This window comes from Triturus cristatus, chromosome 4_1 (assembly GCF_964204655.1).
Source record: "Triturus cristatus chromosome 4_1, aTriCri1.1, whole genome shotgun sequence".
In the NCBI taxonomy this organism is placed as follows: Eukaryota; Metazoa; Chordata; class Amphibia; order Caudata; family Salamandridae; genus Triturus; species Triturus cristatus.
Genome location: NC_140585.1, coordinates 140,825,490 through 140,840,619, shown reverse-complemented (window position 1 = coordinate 140,840,619; position 15,130 = coordinate 140,825,490). Strand labels below are relative to the sequence as shown.

Here is a 15,130-nt window from a genome sequence, read left to right as displayed (position 1 = left end):
GGAGCATTGAAAATACTGATCATTACTGTTCTCAGATGTTTTTGTGTTTAATGTTTTGAATAACACTGGTGGGGACCAGTGTCTGAGATTATAAGCGCCGGGCAATTTACCTGTTACCCAACCCTCTTTCTGTATATATATATATATATATATATATATATATATATATATATATATATATATATATTAATTAATTATTATATATGTGTTAAACTTTTTTTTTTGTAATTGTTATATTTGTGAGGATGCATATGAAATCTTATTTTTTTTAATTAATGTTACTAATTAATCTATTTAATATTTATTATTTGTTTATGTATATATCTAAAAAACTGTATTTTGTACAACTATATTAATTACATCAATATTTATTTCCAATATTTTTGTACTTACCATTACAAATATAGGATGTCATATATTTTTGACATCGATATTTATTACACAATATTTTGGTAAGGGGATATTTTAGTTGTTGATATTCTGCCCTATGTGGTCTTGCATGAGGATGGAATATCAAGGGTGTAATTCGAGGGCTCAGGCAGGGAGATGGTTGGTGGAGCCGGCGGGGATCTGGAGGCTGTTCCAGTCGATGGCTGCTCCTATGGATGTTTAAGTGATAAACTTCACTTACCAGGACATGCTGATGTTGTCTTAATTACAACAGAAAGGTCACCGACATGTAGATCAAAAAAACAAACAAATTGGATATTGTCCAAATAGTTGATTATCAACATTGTTATTTCTTGAAACACTCACAATAAATTGTGGCTACACTTCACTTGGCATGCTGCACACTGGCTGGTGGTTTTCTTTGTCACTGAGGCACACTTCAATTTTGAAAAAAGAAATTCATTGTAATATGTAAAAGTGATTATAATGAATATATGCTAATTGTCATATATAGTAGTCGGGAGATATATTTATACTTTTTTTTTTTGCATCAATTGTGTACAGTCAATTTGGCTGTTAAATGAGAAATTAATTTAATGCCACCAATGAGAGCCATTGTGATTGAGGAAGCGTTAATAGCCCAGGTTCCCATAGGTTTAAGGGCGGCTCTTTTTTTTATAGTGCTAGTTTACTTCCCAATAGAACACAAATTATAAATAGGACCTTTACACTAAACAGGATAGTGTCAAACAACAATCAGGCCAATTATTCTAGGTGGGAACACGCACAAGATGATTTAAAACATTATTTATTAGGAAGAGACTTAGTAGATTCAACGATATGTAGTAGTATAGTTTTACGACACAGTCAAACAAAGTGCCAAACTATTGGCCTGGCACATCAAAACTTGACCCACTTCAAAGGCCATGGTGAAAGTTAAAGCTCCCAAGACACATATCCTCATCACTGACCCAACACTGATAGACGATTCCTTGAGGGAACATTTCCTAAATATTTCCTTGGAGCAGGCTAAAATCCCAGAAGAAATTAAGTCTGAGTTTGAAACTCAATAGCAAATTCCTTCATTATCCTCTAATCTGGCTTCTGAGTTAATCTGCCCCTTTCAGCAGGAAGAGTCAGACATAGGACCTGATTACGATGGCGGAGAACCCGCCACCGGCAGGCTGCCTGTGTCAGGTTTACTGCCACGTAAGGCCATTTACCGCCCCCAGATTGTGATGGCAGGCAGACAGCCCGACCGCCATGGGTCCGACAGAGGCAATTGTTACGATTGCCTGTCCAACCTGCCTGCCAGATTTAGATGCTAGATCACCGCCAGCCTTTCCATGGCGGTTCCCACACCATGGAAAGGCTGGCGGGCATATACTTTATGGGCCCGTTGCAGGACCCCCGTGTGCAGGGGCAGTTGGTGTGTGCACTCGGGGGGCACCTGTGGTGCGCCCCTACATTTCCCTGCACCATGTGGTAGGCACTGCGTGGTGCTTGCTGCGTAGTTCAGGGAAATGTCGACTCTGCATTTTTAATATTGTGGCGGGTGCTGCAGCTAGTAGCACCCGCCACAATGTTAAATAGAGCAGATGCGTCCGCCACGGTGGCGGTCGCATTGTAATACCCCCTGTAGGACCGCCGCCTTGTATGCGGGCGATCCCATTCCCCGACAAGATGGCAGACGGACTGTCGTTCGTCCGCCATCATAATGACCCCCATAGTTATTAAAAATCTTCATAAAGGCAAAGCAATGAGAGAGGAGGATTTCCCTCTGAGTGGTACCAAATCTTTGTTGATGAGTTAAGACCCTTATGACACATGGAATGGAATGGAAATGGATTTGTAAAGCGCGGTTGCTGCCCACGGGCGTCCAAGCGCTGAGTAGAAGCAGAGATGTGACGGAACAGGGAGATTAGGATTGGAGAGATTTGGCGAACAGTAATGTTTTCAGCTTTTTCCGGAATGCGAGCAAGTCGGGGTTGGAGCGAAGAGAGAGGGGGAGAGCATTCCAGAGCTTGGCGGTGTTCAGCGAGAACAGCCTACCCCCGGTCCTGGCTCTTTTCACTCTAGGAACAACTGCCAGGAAAGCATCCGTGGATCGAAGGTTCCTATTTGGATGGTAGGGGATGATAAGATTGTTATTTATTGCTGATCCTGTCTTCCAAAAAGCCCGATGCGCAATACACAGCGCCTTAAATGTCACTCTTAGCCTCACTGGCAACCAGAGCAGGCTTTTCAGTCCAGGTCTAACTGACTGGGTTCGCGGAATCTGGAGTAAGGTACGTGCGGCGCAGTTTTGTACCACTTGCAACTTCCTAAGGGTCATCTCAGGGGCCCCTACGTATAGAGCATTGTTTGAGTCCAGGCGGGACTGGATGAGGCCTTGTACTGCCACCCTTTTGCCTCTAGAGGCAGAAGTGGAAGGACCTTCCTCAGGACTCTAAGTAGGCCAAAACAGGTGGCAGATAGCTTGGTGGCCTGGGTGGAGAAAGAGAGCCTTTTGTCTAACCATACTCCCAGGCTCTTGACACTTTCCTTGGGGGTGGGGGGAGCACCCAGACCGCAGGGCCACAAGGAGGTGAAAAATACTGGCGATGCTGGGCCTAGGAGCATGAGCTCTGTTTTTTCTCCGTTCAACTTGAGGGAGGCGTTGGTCATCCACTCCTTCACGTCCTCCAAACATTTCAACAGACCTACCGGGGATTGCCTGCTGCTCTCTTGCGCCAATGAAACCACTAGCTGAGTGTCGTCGGCGTACGACACGATTTTAATGCCGTACGGTTCGACTACCCCAGCCAGTGGCTTCATGTATACATTAAATAGCACAGGGCTCAGTGAAGAGCCCTGCGGTACTCCGCAGCTGAGAGGCTTACTGGATGACATTATGTCGCCGTCGAAGATCTGAAAAGATCTGACAGGAAGGAATCGAACCACCTTAGTGCATCACCCGAGACTCCGATGTTATAGAGACGGTTCAGCAAGGTGGCATAGCTGACCGTATCGAAGGCGGCACTTAGATCAAGGAGGATCACTGCCACTGATCCTCCCTGATCCAGTATCCTTCGAGATTCTTCGGTGACTGCTAATAAGGCGGTTTCAGTCCCATGCTTTGGTCTGAAACCTGTCTGGGACGTATGCAATAGGGAGTGGTTCTCTAGAAACTGGACCAACTGGGCATTTATATATTTCTCCAACACCTTGCTAGCCCAAGGAAGAAGTGAGATGGGGCGGTAACTGGAGTAATCATCAGGGTCGAGGTTAGGTTTTTTCAACAGCGCCCGCACCATTGCTTGCTTCCAGGCTGTGGGAACTGAGCATGCGGATATAGATGAATTTAGTAGTTCCAAGATCACAGGCAAGGTAACTTCACCTGCCTGCATCAGGACTTCTGGGGGCGCTGGATCACGTGGAGAGCCCGACTTAACTTGACGTGCCACTTTATCTAGAGTGTCAAGGTCCAAACGGGGGAAATGCTCAAAAACAGGCTGATCTAAGGGGAGGGGGGTTCGCAGGGGGGAGTAGGTCAGTCACATCCGGAGTCGAGGCTATTGTTGGGAAGGTGGAATAGATTTTCAACACTTTATTATGGAAAAATTCCGCCAACTCATTGCATTGATCTTGAGTCTTGATCGGATGGGGGGCAGTGGTGACGCTGGTGCATTGTTTTATTATGTGGAAGATTTCCTTGGGCTTTGATTTAGCTTCCAGGATTTTGTCAGAATAATAAGTAGCCTGGGCCGTCCTGACCCCTTCTCTGTAGGCTTTAATCGCCTCTTTGTAGGATGCCTTTTTTTCCGGGAGAAAGTCTAATCGCCAGGCTCTCTCACGTTGCCTACAGAGGCGTTTTTGCTCTCTGAGCGAATCGGAGAACCAAGGGGCTGATTTCTGCGTTCTTTTTGAAGACGATCTGCGAAGAGGGAGGATCACATCTAATGAGTTCGTAATCCAACCTACATAATTCCCGTAAGCCACGTTGGGGTCTGGGCAGGGTGGCGTACGGGTGAAGTCTAGATCATGCGTCCAGGATTCCACGGGAAGTTTTGACCAGTTTCTCCTAGTTGTTGATTGAGGGGGTAGTTGGGGGGCTTTATAGGTGACCCAGGTAAACGGGACCAAAAAGTGGTCCGACCATGGGAGGGGAATGGGTTGGTCAACAGTTAAGTCAAAGCAATTACTGAAAATAGGGTCTAGTAGATTGCCCTTTTCATGAGTCAGGGCTGTGACCAGTTGGGCCAATTGCAGAGCTCCAAGGTCATCTATTAGCTCCTTAGCAGTGTGGTCTGAAGGGGAGTTAAAATGAAGATTAAGATCCCCTAAAACCGTGTAATTGGCAGAGGATAAAATTCTTCTCGCTATAATCTCTGGGAGAGATGTATGGAATAGTTTTACAGGCTCGGGGGGGCGATAGATCAAAGTGCCAGAGAATGAACTATTCGCGTGGAACTCTATACAGAATTCCACACTCTCGCAACCAGGGATGGTTTCTGCTGTGGTGCGGCAATGATACTGGTCCTTTAATATAATGGCCAGACCTCCTCCTCTCCCTTCCGGTCTGTCTACTCTAAAGATATGGTAGCCAGCGGATAGGGCTAAGACTAAATCAGGCTCTGATTGAGCCGAGAGCCAGGTTTCTGTCAAGAAGATCACGTCTGGCTTGTGTTCCTCTAGCAGCATGGCGATTTGTGTACAATGCTTTGACAGGGATCGACAGTTTAACGCGTACATACAATATTTCTGGGCTGTGGCCAACGGGGAGGTATTACGAAGGGGGTGTTTACAATCCGGGCAGCGGGGAGGGAGCTCTGTAGGAGCATACATACGCGTGCATTGGACAGCGACAGTTCTTCCTATGCTGTATAAGGCTGTCGAGCTATATGTCCTGCCCTGGGGGGTGGGAAAACCAGGGTTAATGGCCCCTGGTCCCGTCTGGTCGCGGACGGGCGCAGACGGGCTTGCCTTTGGCGCGCCTTCGGCGCACCGCCGGCGCGCCCGCTGCGCCCGTCCGCTGCGCCTCCGGAAACAACACATTCTTAAATATTAATGGGAAGGGGCGTGGCCTATTTCGGTGGGCGGAGCTTGGGAAGTTGCGGCGGTTGCCTGCTGCCTGCTTCGGCGCCTCGCTCAGCTGAGCGGCGAGGCAAACACCAGGTGAGCAAATAGTGCAAGTTTTGTTTTAAAAAACACACAAATAGTGACAACAATATACAATTTAAAATAGGTTTCGTGAAGGGGTTCCTAGCTCTCGGCTTTCCGCCTCAAGAGCTCTGTTCTAAGCAGCGCTGATCAGCAGAGCGCGCCTAATATGTAAAAAGGGGCGTGGCCTATTTCGGTGGGCGGAGCCCGGGAGGTCGCGGCGGTTGCCTGCTGCCTGCTTCGGCGCCTCGCTCAGCTGAGCGGCGAGGCAAACACCAGGTGAGCAAATAGTGCAAGTTTTGTTTTAAAAAAACACACAAATAGTGACAACAATATACAATTTAAAATAGGTTTCGTGAAGGGGTTCCTAGCTCTCGGCTTTCCGCCTCAAGAGCTCTGTTCTAAGCAGCGCTGATCAGCAGAGCGCGCCTAATATGTAAAAAGGGGCGTGGCCTATTTCGGTGGGCGGAGCCCGGGAGGTCGCGGCGGTTGCCTGCTGCCTGCTTCGGCGCCTCGCTCAGCTGAGCGGCGAGGCAAACACCAGGTGAGCAAATAGTGCAAGTTTTGTTTTAAAAAACACACAAATAGTGACAACAATATACAATTTAAAATAGGTTTCGTGAAGGGGTTCCTAGCTCTCGGCTTTCCGCCTCCAGAGCTCTGTTCTAAGCATTTGTTTAACCACATCTTTTCAGAAGGCAAGATCCCACCCTCCTTTTTTAAAGGAAATCTAAACTGTTTCTTAAAACACAAAGGGAAAGACCCAGTTAATGTATACTCATTTCATCCAATAACACTGTTAAATGCAGATTGTAGAATATTTTCCAAATCAATAGCAATATGAAATGAAGCAGTAATGTCTCAACTAATCCATAAAGGACAGAATGGATTTATTCCAGGACATCCACTAATTTCCAGTACCCACTTTATGATCGAAGCTTCTGACTGATTGTTATTGTCACTTGCTGCATTTATTTCTGGGAGTCAGAAACTGAGTTAGATTTGGTTCAATGGAAATTGCGGTCTAGATTTCTTAATAAGATGGGGTTCCCTATCCAGCTATTAAGGACTCTGTCCTCATTATATGAAGCAGAGTGAGGAATTATGTATTATAGGGTGTGGTTGTGTGACCTCACCATGGGATACACTCAAGAAATACTAAAACAACAAAATGAGAAAGTCATGCAACACGAAAGAAATCCAGCACCAATTCATAAAAACAGATTTTATTTTTAGACTCCAAAATGAACACAGGTACAGCTATTAAAGTAAAACGTAATTCTCAGCTTTTCACACAAACAACACAAACAAACGTTGGTAAGTGCAAAGATTGAAAACTTTGTAAAACATTTAAAGAGTTGAGTAAAGCTGCTCTTTGGTGTGACCAAATCTGACAAAGGGAAGGTGGGGGGGAGAGGCAATGAGGAGTAGTAGAACAGTTAACTTGCCGTAAAGGCCATCTCAACTTCAGTTCCAGGCACTGTGGGCAAACCACCATAAATGTTATTGGCGTGGTCCTGATGCATGGGATACAGGATGCTGAAGATGCTGAGTGTGCTGTGCGGTCAACGGCAGTCTACCTGGGGCTACTCCTCAGTCCACTATTCAGATGGGGCAAATTTGTCACAGGGGTTGATGTACCACGAAGTCCTCTTTGGTCCAGCAAAAGTTGTCACAGTGAAACTAGCGGTTCCCTTTGGCGATGGCAAGTGTCTGCCTTCGGGTCTTTGGCAACCAATCTGTAGTCCTATGACTCTCCCGGGTCCAATAGACTAGGGTGCAACTTTTGAGCATTGCGATTCAGTTGTCCAACTGCACATTAGCAGTCAGCGACAGGTCATCGATTGTGGCTATTGACTGGCCAGAATGGCCTACTTCAACTTTTATGGTCCAGGTGCTGTAACAGGAAGTCAGCCAACTGACTCTTGGAGTTCACCTTTTCTGTCTGGGGCTCGGGATTGACTTTTCCATGAGCCAGGCACCACAGGCACAGTCCTCTCCTGCTAGCCCATGGAGCAGTCCAGTGGTTGGACACTTGCCAGGTCCAGGGACCAGCACGGCAGTCCTCGTTCATTCCTCTCTCCGTTCCAGATGTGATCTCAGGTCTGGCTGCAAGAGGTGCCATATTTATGCCTAGAAAATGACTTCCAGGATGTGATGGTCACTAGCCAAGAGGCTAGTAGGAGCTTTCACGCTCTATGACAACTTCTTGTGAAGTAAGGCCTCTAGCTATCCCATGGAGCAACAGCTTCACTTATAATAAACGGGACAGTTGGCTGGAATATCAATATTTCTGTGTCACCATACAGGATTAACCTCCCTTAGCAACTGTATTTGCCTTATGTATAGAACCATTAGCAGTAGCGATAACCCCCACCCGATATCAAAACCATTGCCTTCGGGTCTCCCAAGTTTGAGCTATATGCACATGATTGAGTGGTGTGCACAGCACCTGCCAAATATTCTATAGAAACTCTGTTCCAATTAATTTCTGACATTTCATAATTAGGGGACTAGAATGTCAATTAGGCTAAAACGGTGATTCTTTTATTTAATTCCTCTGTCATCTTGTTATTCGGTTTATTTAGTCTACAATTATAATAAATTCCCAAATAAATATTTGGGTATTGCTTATCAATATTTTGAATATGTTCTGGTAAATATGTAGTTTTCTTTCTTGGGAAACCAGAGCATTTTATGACATTGAGATCACTTGTCATTAGTGTGTTAAAATGTTAGAATAGCCAGATAATAGTGCAGTGGACTATGTGGGATCCGTTGTCTTTGAGCTCTTAAAATCCCACATAATTTGTATTTCCATCCCACATAATGTGCCTTTCATTGTCACATTATTTAGAGAACGCTTAGTTTAATTAGCTCTCCTCTGCCTCTTAATTCCAGGGGTTCTGTCCATGCAGGGGGGGAGTCCTCTGGGCGTCATGCACTGGAGTATTCTCACCATCAGCCGGCCACTTGCACGGCATGAGTCCCTGAAGCTGGGGTACCACTAGAGATACGAGTTAGTGGTCACCAGGGGTCCCTGCACCCCTAGTGTTCTGGCTGTTGACTTGTGAAAGTGAAGACACACGCTGGTTTCCTTACACGATTTCACAATTCCACCAATAAACGGACACCCCAGTACCGAGACACTCTCGCGCATTTGCACCAATAAGTGAATCAGTGAAGTTGTGGGTTGGGTTACAGTGCACCCCTTAACTGTACGGACCCAGTCAGAGACTCTCTCTCTTGTAGAATAATCTGTAGAGTTATTAATCTGTAGAGTCATGTGATGACCGTTTCCTTCCACTTCCCAATGTTGAATACAAGAAGCAGACATATTCTGAAGGCAGCGCCTCTCTCGGTCAGAGGTCATCTGGTTTCAGCCTTTGAGACTTTTAGTGTGAATTCCAAGGCGCTGGGAAATCCACAAAATCAAAAATAAAGTACCACTGGGCCATAGAAGTTAGTCGTACATATATAGCTCTGAAACTTTTAAGTACACATGGCTCGTTGGTCTAGGGGTATGATTCTCGCTTAGGGTGCGAGAGGTCCCGGGTTCAAATCCCGGACGAGCCCTCTTTTTTTTTAATAACATTTACAGAATATTTGTACGGCGTGAAATATAAAAGTGAGAAATTATGTCGTGTCATAAAATAATAGAAATGTGTCAAATTAACCATATGGGGGAAAAAATGTGGGCTCGTCCGGAATTTGAACCCGGGACCTCTCGCACCCAAAGCGAGAATCATACCCCTAGACCAACGAGCCAGCTGAATTCGTTGGCTGACTGCAGTTAGATAGTAGTACAAGCCGATCTTGTCAGCGAAGTGGTGAGTTGGGCTTTAGTTCACTTTTGGATGGTGAGGATTAGTGTTTTAGGCATTACTGCTGCAGCACTGGCCCAGCCCCTCTCAGCTACTTGCCAGTCCCATAAAGTCCAATGGTCCACGTCGGGTTTTGGGCGGATGCTCTAGATATTTTGCTATTTATTTTTACTTCCGGGTGGTTTGCAAACCTCTCAAGCACTATCAAAAACACATGGATTTTTACACCGTTCGGGGCGAAAAGGGGAAAAACAAAATATTCATTATTCCCTTCTTAGCGGCAGTCGAGCGGCGCAATAGATGAAGGAGGGTCGTCATAGACAGTGCTCTTGTCACGTGCACTGTACAGTGCTCCAGAAGAGGTCACTGTCTGTGCAGTGCTGTAATGGGGGCACTGTGCAGCGAGGCTCGTTCTTCGCAGCGCTGGAATGAGTGCAGACATGACTCAAAGTCTGCATTCCTGCAGTGAGGGACACTATGCAGTGCTGCAGAGGAGGCCACAGTGTGCACTACTCTAATGAGAGTCGGTCTGTGCAGCGTTGTAAAGGGGTGCACACTGCTCACTCGTCGCAAGTCTCCTCTGACACCTTTGGGTAATGTCCGCGCTTTATAAAAATGCACCAAATAAAATAAAAAAAATAAAAACAGTGAGTGTGACTGCACTAATGTAGTGATTGTCTATCTTGCTGCAGCGTTGTGCAGTGTTCACGACGGCCATTCTGTGCAGTGCTGCTAGGGGTGTGTGCTGGTATACTGCTGTGTGGAAGGGACACTGTGCAGCCCTGCAGTGAGGGTCAGGCTCTACAGTTCTGAAGTGAGATCTCTCCAGTGAAGTAACAATGGCCGTCAGCCTGTCCAGTGCTGCTGTGAGGGTGTCTTGGTTTAGTGCTGTGTTGAGGGACGCTGTGCAGTCCTGCAGTGAGAGCCACGCTCTACAGTTGTGCAGTAGGCATTTGTAATGTTGCATTGAGGCCCATGTCCTTTGCAGTAACGAGGGTCAGAGCAGTTCTGCAGTGAGTGCCTCAGTGCAGTGCTGGTATGAGGTTTTCTCAATGAGGTATAGCAGTGAAGCTCACTCTGCAATATCGCAGTGAGGACAACTCTCAAGCGATGCAGTGAGGCCACGCTCTGCAGCGCTGCAGTGAATGTCATGTTATGCAGTGCTGCGGTGTCACCACGTGCATTACCACAGTGACAGTCAGTCTGTGCAGAGCTGCACTCTGTCATCATGTAGAGTTCTGCAGTGAGGGTCAATGTGCAGTGCTGCACTGATTATGCAGTGCTGCGGTGTCACCACGTGCATTGCCACAGTGACAGTCACTCTTCGCAGAGCTGCACCGTGTCACCATGTACAGTTCTGCAGTGAGTGTGAATGTGCAGTGCTACTGTTAGGATCACACTGCCCAAGTACTGCAGTGAAGATAACAGTGCAGCGCTGCAGTGATGTTGTCTGTGTTATGTGCAGAGCTGTCTGTTTTCACAGTGAAGTGTTCCTCTATCACCTTCAGAAATAGACTGAGACCTTCTATACTGTGAAGAATGATGGGCAGGGACATGGGCGTCCGCAGAAATTTTTCCAGGGGGGGGGGGGGGCAAAATGTTAAAGTAATCACCATCCTCCGACATGATGCGTGCTAGGTGGGACACAAGAAACACTGGGGCGCAGGAGGAGCCATGCAGCTGTGAATGCCCCCTTGCTATTTTCCAAGCTCGCTGCACTTCCTAGGCCATTCCTGTCCACGTGACAGACAGGCTACCTCGATGGCACTGCTGAGCTCCACAAGTATTCTATATCTATAGATATTCTGTGTAATATGTACACCATGTGCACTCACGTCTATCCGGTTGTGTGCAAAGAGCCACAGAGACTGCTTCTGGGTAGTTTCCAATTCGACGCCAAGAGACCTTGGCTGTACGCGCGTTCAATAAATTCCCTTCAACATAACAAAACAATAAACTTATACCAAGAGGCTGAGGCAATAGAGCATCGCACCTAATATACAGTCCATGCAGTCGTGTGTATGCAGCGCACATTTAAATAAATGAAATACATAAAAACAAAACAACAGCGGGTTGGTCATCAGAGTCGAGAGTGGTGTGGAAATAGTAAAAGGGTGGATGGGAGAAAGGCAGGTGGATGGGAGTTTGCAGGCAGGTGGATAGTAGGTTAAAGGCAGGCAAGTGGGTGGAAGGTTAGAAGAGGCAGGTGAATGGGAGACAGACAGGTGGATAGCAGGTTAGAGGCAGGTGGTGGGAGCTTAGAGGAGGCAGCAGGATGGGAGCTTAGACGCAGGCAGCTGGATGGGAGAAAGGCAGATGGATAGTAGGTTACAGAGGCAGGTGGATGGGAGCTTAGAGGAGGCAGGTGGATGGGAGGGTAGAGGCAGACAGGTGGATGGGAGCTTAGAGGGAGGCAGGCATGTGGCATGGATGGATCCTACCAGGACGTGATAGTGGTGGCTGCCTATCACGTATAATGTCCTGACGTACTCAAATGCGTTCAAACTTCCCCAGACAGTGTGGTATATTTTTTTTCCCTCCACAGGGCACTGTTGGAGTCAGGTGGAGCAGGGGCTGGCCCTGTGTCCTTAAGTGGCCGACGACTGCTCCATACTACGGGGTGAACTTTTCTCCCACACACCTTTGGCTGCAAGGCCCTGTTTGTGCACAGCGCTATAGTTAGTACTTTTGGTTGACCCTTTGCTTGCTTTTCCTGTTCTCAAGTTGGTCCAGGCCTCACACGCAGCATCTCCTAAGGGTGCTAGGGGCAGGTGCTCCCTATCCCGTGTCCAGATCTGTTTGTTGCTGAAGCTGCTCTGAGCAGTATGTAATGGATGGGTTATCTTACGGGCGATCCAAGGGCAGGCAACCAACTGGGCCGCCTGCCCACCTGATGAGCCGGGTAGCGCGGGAGCGAACCCCGCCTTTGCTGCCATCCAGGTGATTCTTTTCTAGGATCACGTGCCGTTGGTAACTTCTACTCAGGCCACCCCTCTCGGGGCGGAGTGTCGCATAGCAAACCCCCCGGTTGTTCAGGCCCACAACCGCCTGCAGGACTAGTGGGGCGCCGACGCGGCTTCCGGGACCCTTCCGTGAGGCTCCTCGGTTTCGGCTCAGGCACCCCCTATGGTGCCGCGCAGAGGTACCCTTTGTACCGGCCTGCTTCCAGATTGCCCTGTAACTCTGCCACAGCCCTGGAGGTGGCTCACCGTCGCCGCCAGGGCCCCCCACCAGAACAGCTGCAGCCTCTTCTGGCTAGAGCTTCCTGCAAATCTAGATGCAGAGAACCACCCCAACTGGTTATGGATGGCCCCATCTGTATCCCAAATCCCTTGACACTAGTCAGATAGTGTCTGATGAAACCAAAGGCCCGTTAAGCCTGGGAAGTTGTGCCAAGAACTATTCACACTCCTGCGGGAATGTTCACTGCATCACATGCCTCTGCCCCGTGCCAGCTGTGGGCGAGGCGAATGCATACACCAGGGCTCACATTGCCCCATCTATTTGCTGATCTCACCTAGCTGCCGTCTTTTTAGCACCGTGTGTGCCTGAACGCCTGCATGCCCCATCTATGTGGCACGCAGCCCCCATGCTAGGTGACCACTCCCCCACCCGCCTGCCTGCTTTGGCTATTAAGGCGAGAAGGATTATACTTAACCTTTAGACAGTCCCTATGTTTGCTAAATCCTGACGCACAGGAGTGCTCTTAACCGGACGTGCGTGACAATGGGCAAGGGGCCCTCCTGCCCTTGCCATGTATCCCTTATTCCTTATGGAAAGTATGCCCGCTCAGTTCCCTCTGTGGTGAAAGCCCCCAGGCATACCAGCTTAGAGAATCTGTCTGATTAGAGCAGTGCGCACTGTCTACAGTATGGTCCAAACATTAAGGATGACTATGTCCTACTTCCCCATCCTAGAATACTCCCCGATATGGGGGCGGCAGGGGGGGGGGGTACCTCCTGCCAACCCGGGGCATCCCTAGCCGTGACAAATTACCTGCTCCATTGAAGTTTAGCTTTGGTTACACACTGGACGTGCCAAATGTTCTATTGCCATGGTGTCCCATTGTGTTTGAAACACCTTGCTACCCCAATTATTGGGACGGCAACACACTATGTTGGCTGACCGCATCCCCCCCAAGCGTGGCACAAGTGTCGGTGTCCCAGGTTCCCAGTTTACTGCTGGCTGCAGTACACTCCCAGTGGCTCCACTGGGAGATACCACAAACCGCAATGGTCCTCCGAAATTAAGAAGCGCCCCATTCTCACCTGGGCGTACCTCTAAATGATGGTGGTTTCACACCGCTGTGAGGCCAGAGACGCAACCCTTGCCCCTATTTACTGGTATCTTCTACTCGGCACCCTTAAGGTCGGAGCTCTGTGTTTGCACAGCGCGCGTGCTCCCAGGGTACGATGTCGCTGAAGGGGCGGAGACTGGTACCCACTTGCTGTTACTTATCTATCAGCGTTTCCCAGCGCCTCTCTTTGGGTTGTAACTACCAGGGTGAGAATGCAATTATACTTCCCACTGAAGGGTTGCTGACCAGTGGCAATGCAGGCAGGCCCTGGGCATGAAAACTGATCTTGAGTACGTCCCTTACCCAGCCTATGTGTCCCATAACCCTTTTGCTACAGTATCCCAACATTCCAGGAAGTTAGCCCGTACTTGGATGAGAGGACAGGGGCAAGCATGCTCGGCCCTTGTTCTGAAATAGGGAAGCTAACCTCCTAGCCTGGCGAATGACAGCACCCCTGCATGAAAGCTCCTGCGCTAGTGGGGACAAAACCTTCACCTTTCCACTTCTGACTACTTGAATACCTTTCCCCGGTGGTATCTGGAGCTGACTAACATATGGTGCTTTCTTTACCTGCCTCCGCATAATCTGCGGTCATGTGACCTGGCTGGTGGAGAGCTATCTCTGAACCTACAGAAATTGAAAACCTTGGAGCTGCAGCCATGAAGGCTTATTAACCGAAGACCAGTGGACCGGGACAGCTCCGGGAGTTCGTACTCGCAAAGCTGGGTCCTGGGAACACCGACGCCTAGGGTATCGGGGCTGTTCAAATTGGTCCCTCAATATCCTTCGTGAATGCCTTAACCTATGATGCCTGGGTCTGCTTGGACCACCCTTTGAATTGCCTTTTTTGTGGATGGCCCCTAATTGCATGTAGCAACCCGCTGGTTATCCAACTCCGGTTGCTCGCAAAGGATGCCGTCCTTTATCCGCTGGTGCTGACCAAGAACTGGTTTCAGTTCGATCCTCTCCCTGTGGGAGCAAACAAACGTCAATTGTCACGGAACCGACTCACAGGGCTTCACTTAACGACCCTGGTAAGCCTACCTGCCCAGCTTCCCCCTGCGCTGCTTAGGCCATGTGTTCCACACTTACCATCACTAGCCGGTTTCACTGGTAAACAGAACCTCCTGCATGCTAAGGTGGAGGGTGCCTGTTATTTCTGTACTAATAGTGAGCTGCTGCTGCGTAACCATGTTGAAAACGCGCCACGCCCGTGTACTGTCAGTACCTTCCCCTGAGTGGGCCTAAAACGAGGGTGCTGGGTTTTATCAAAACCATGCTGCTCCAGCTGCTAATACTACCGCCTGTGCTGTAGTACGCAAGTGGGCATTCCTCCTAGAACCTTAAAATGCCATGGTAAGCGCACCTGAGCCAAAGTAGCTGCTTTTAGTCCCCCATTGCAACTTGCCAGTGCAGAATTGCAGCGTGCGTTAGGGTCCCTGACAAGAACCATAAAAGCCCTTGCATTTTATCGGTA

The 15,130-nt window shown here is 48.4% G+C and overlaps 1 non-coding gene across 1 annotated transcript; it reads left to right on the top strand.

The window, feature by feature from the left end:
• Positions 1–9,036: 9,036 nt before the first annotated feature.
• Positions 9,037–9,108, top strand: TRNAP-AGG (transfer RNA proline (anticodon AGG)). Its single transcript has one exon. It is a non-coding gene; the product is annotated as a tRNA-Pro (tRNA).
• Positions 9,109–15,130: the final 6,022 nt, after the last annotated feature.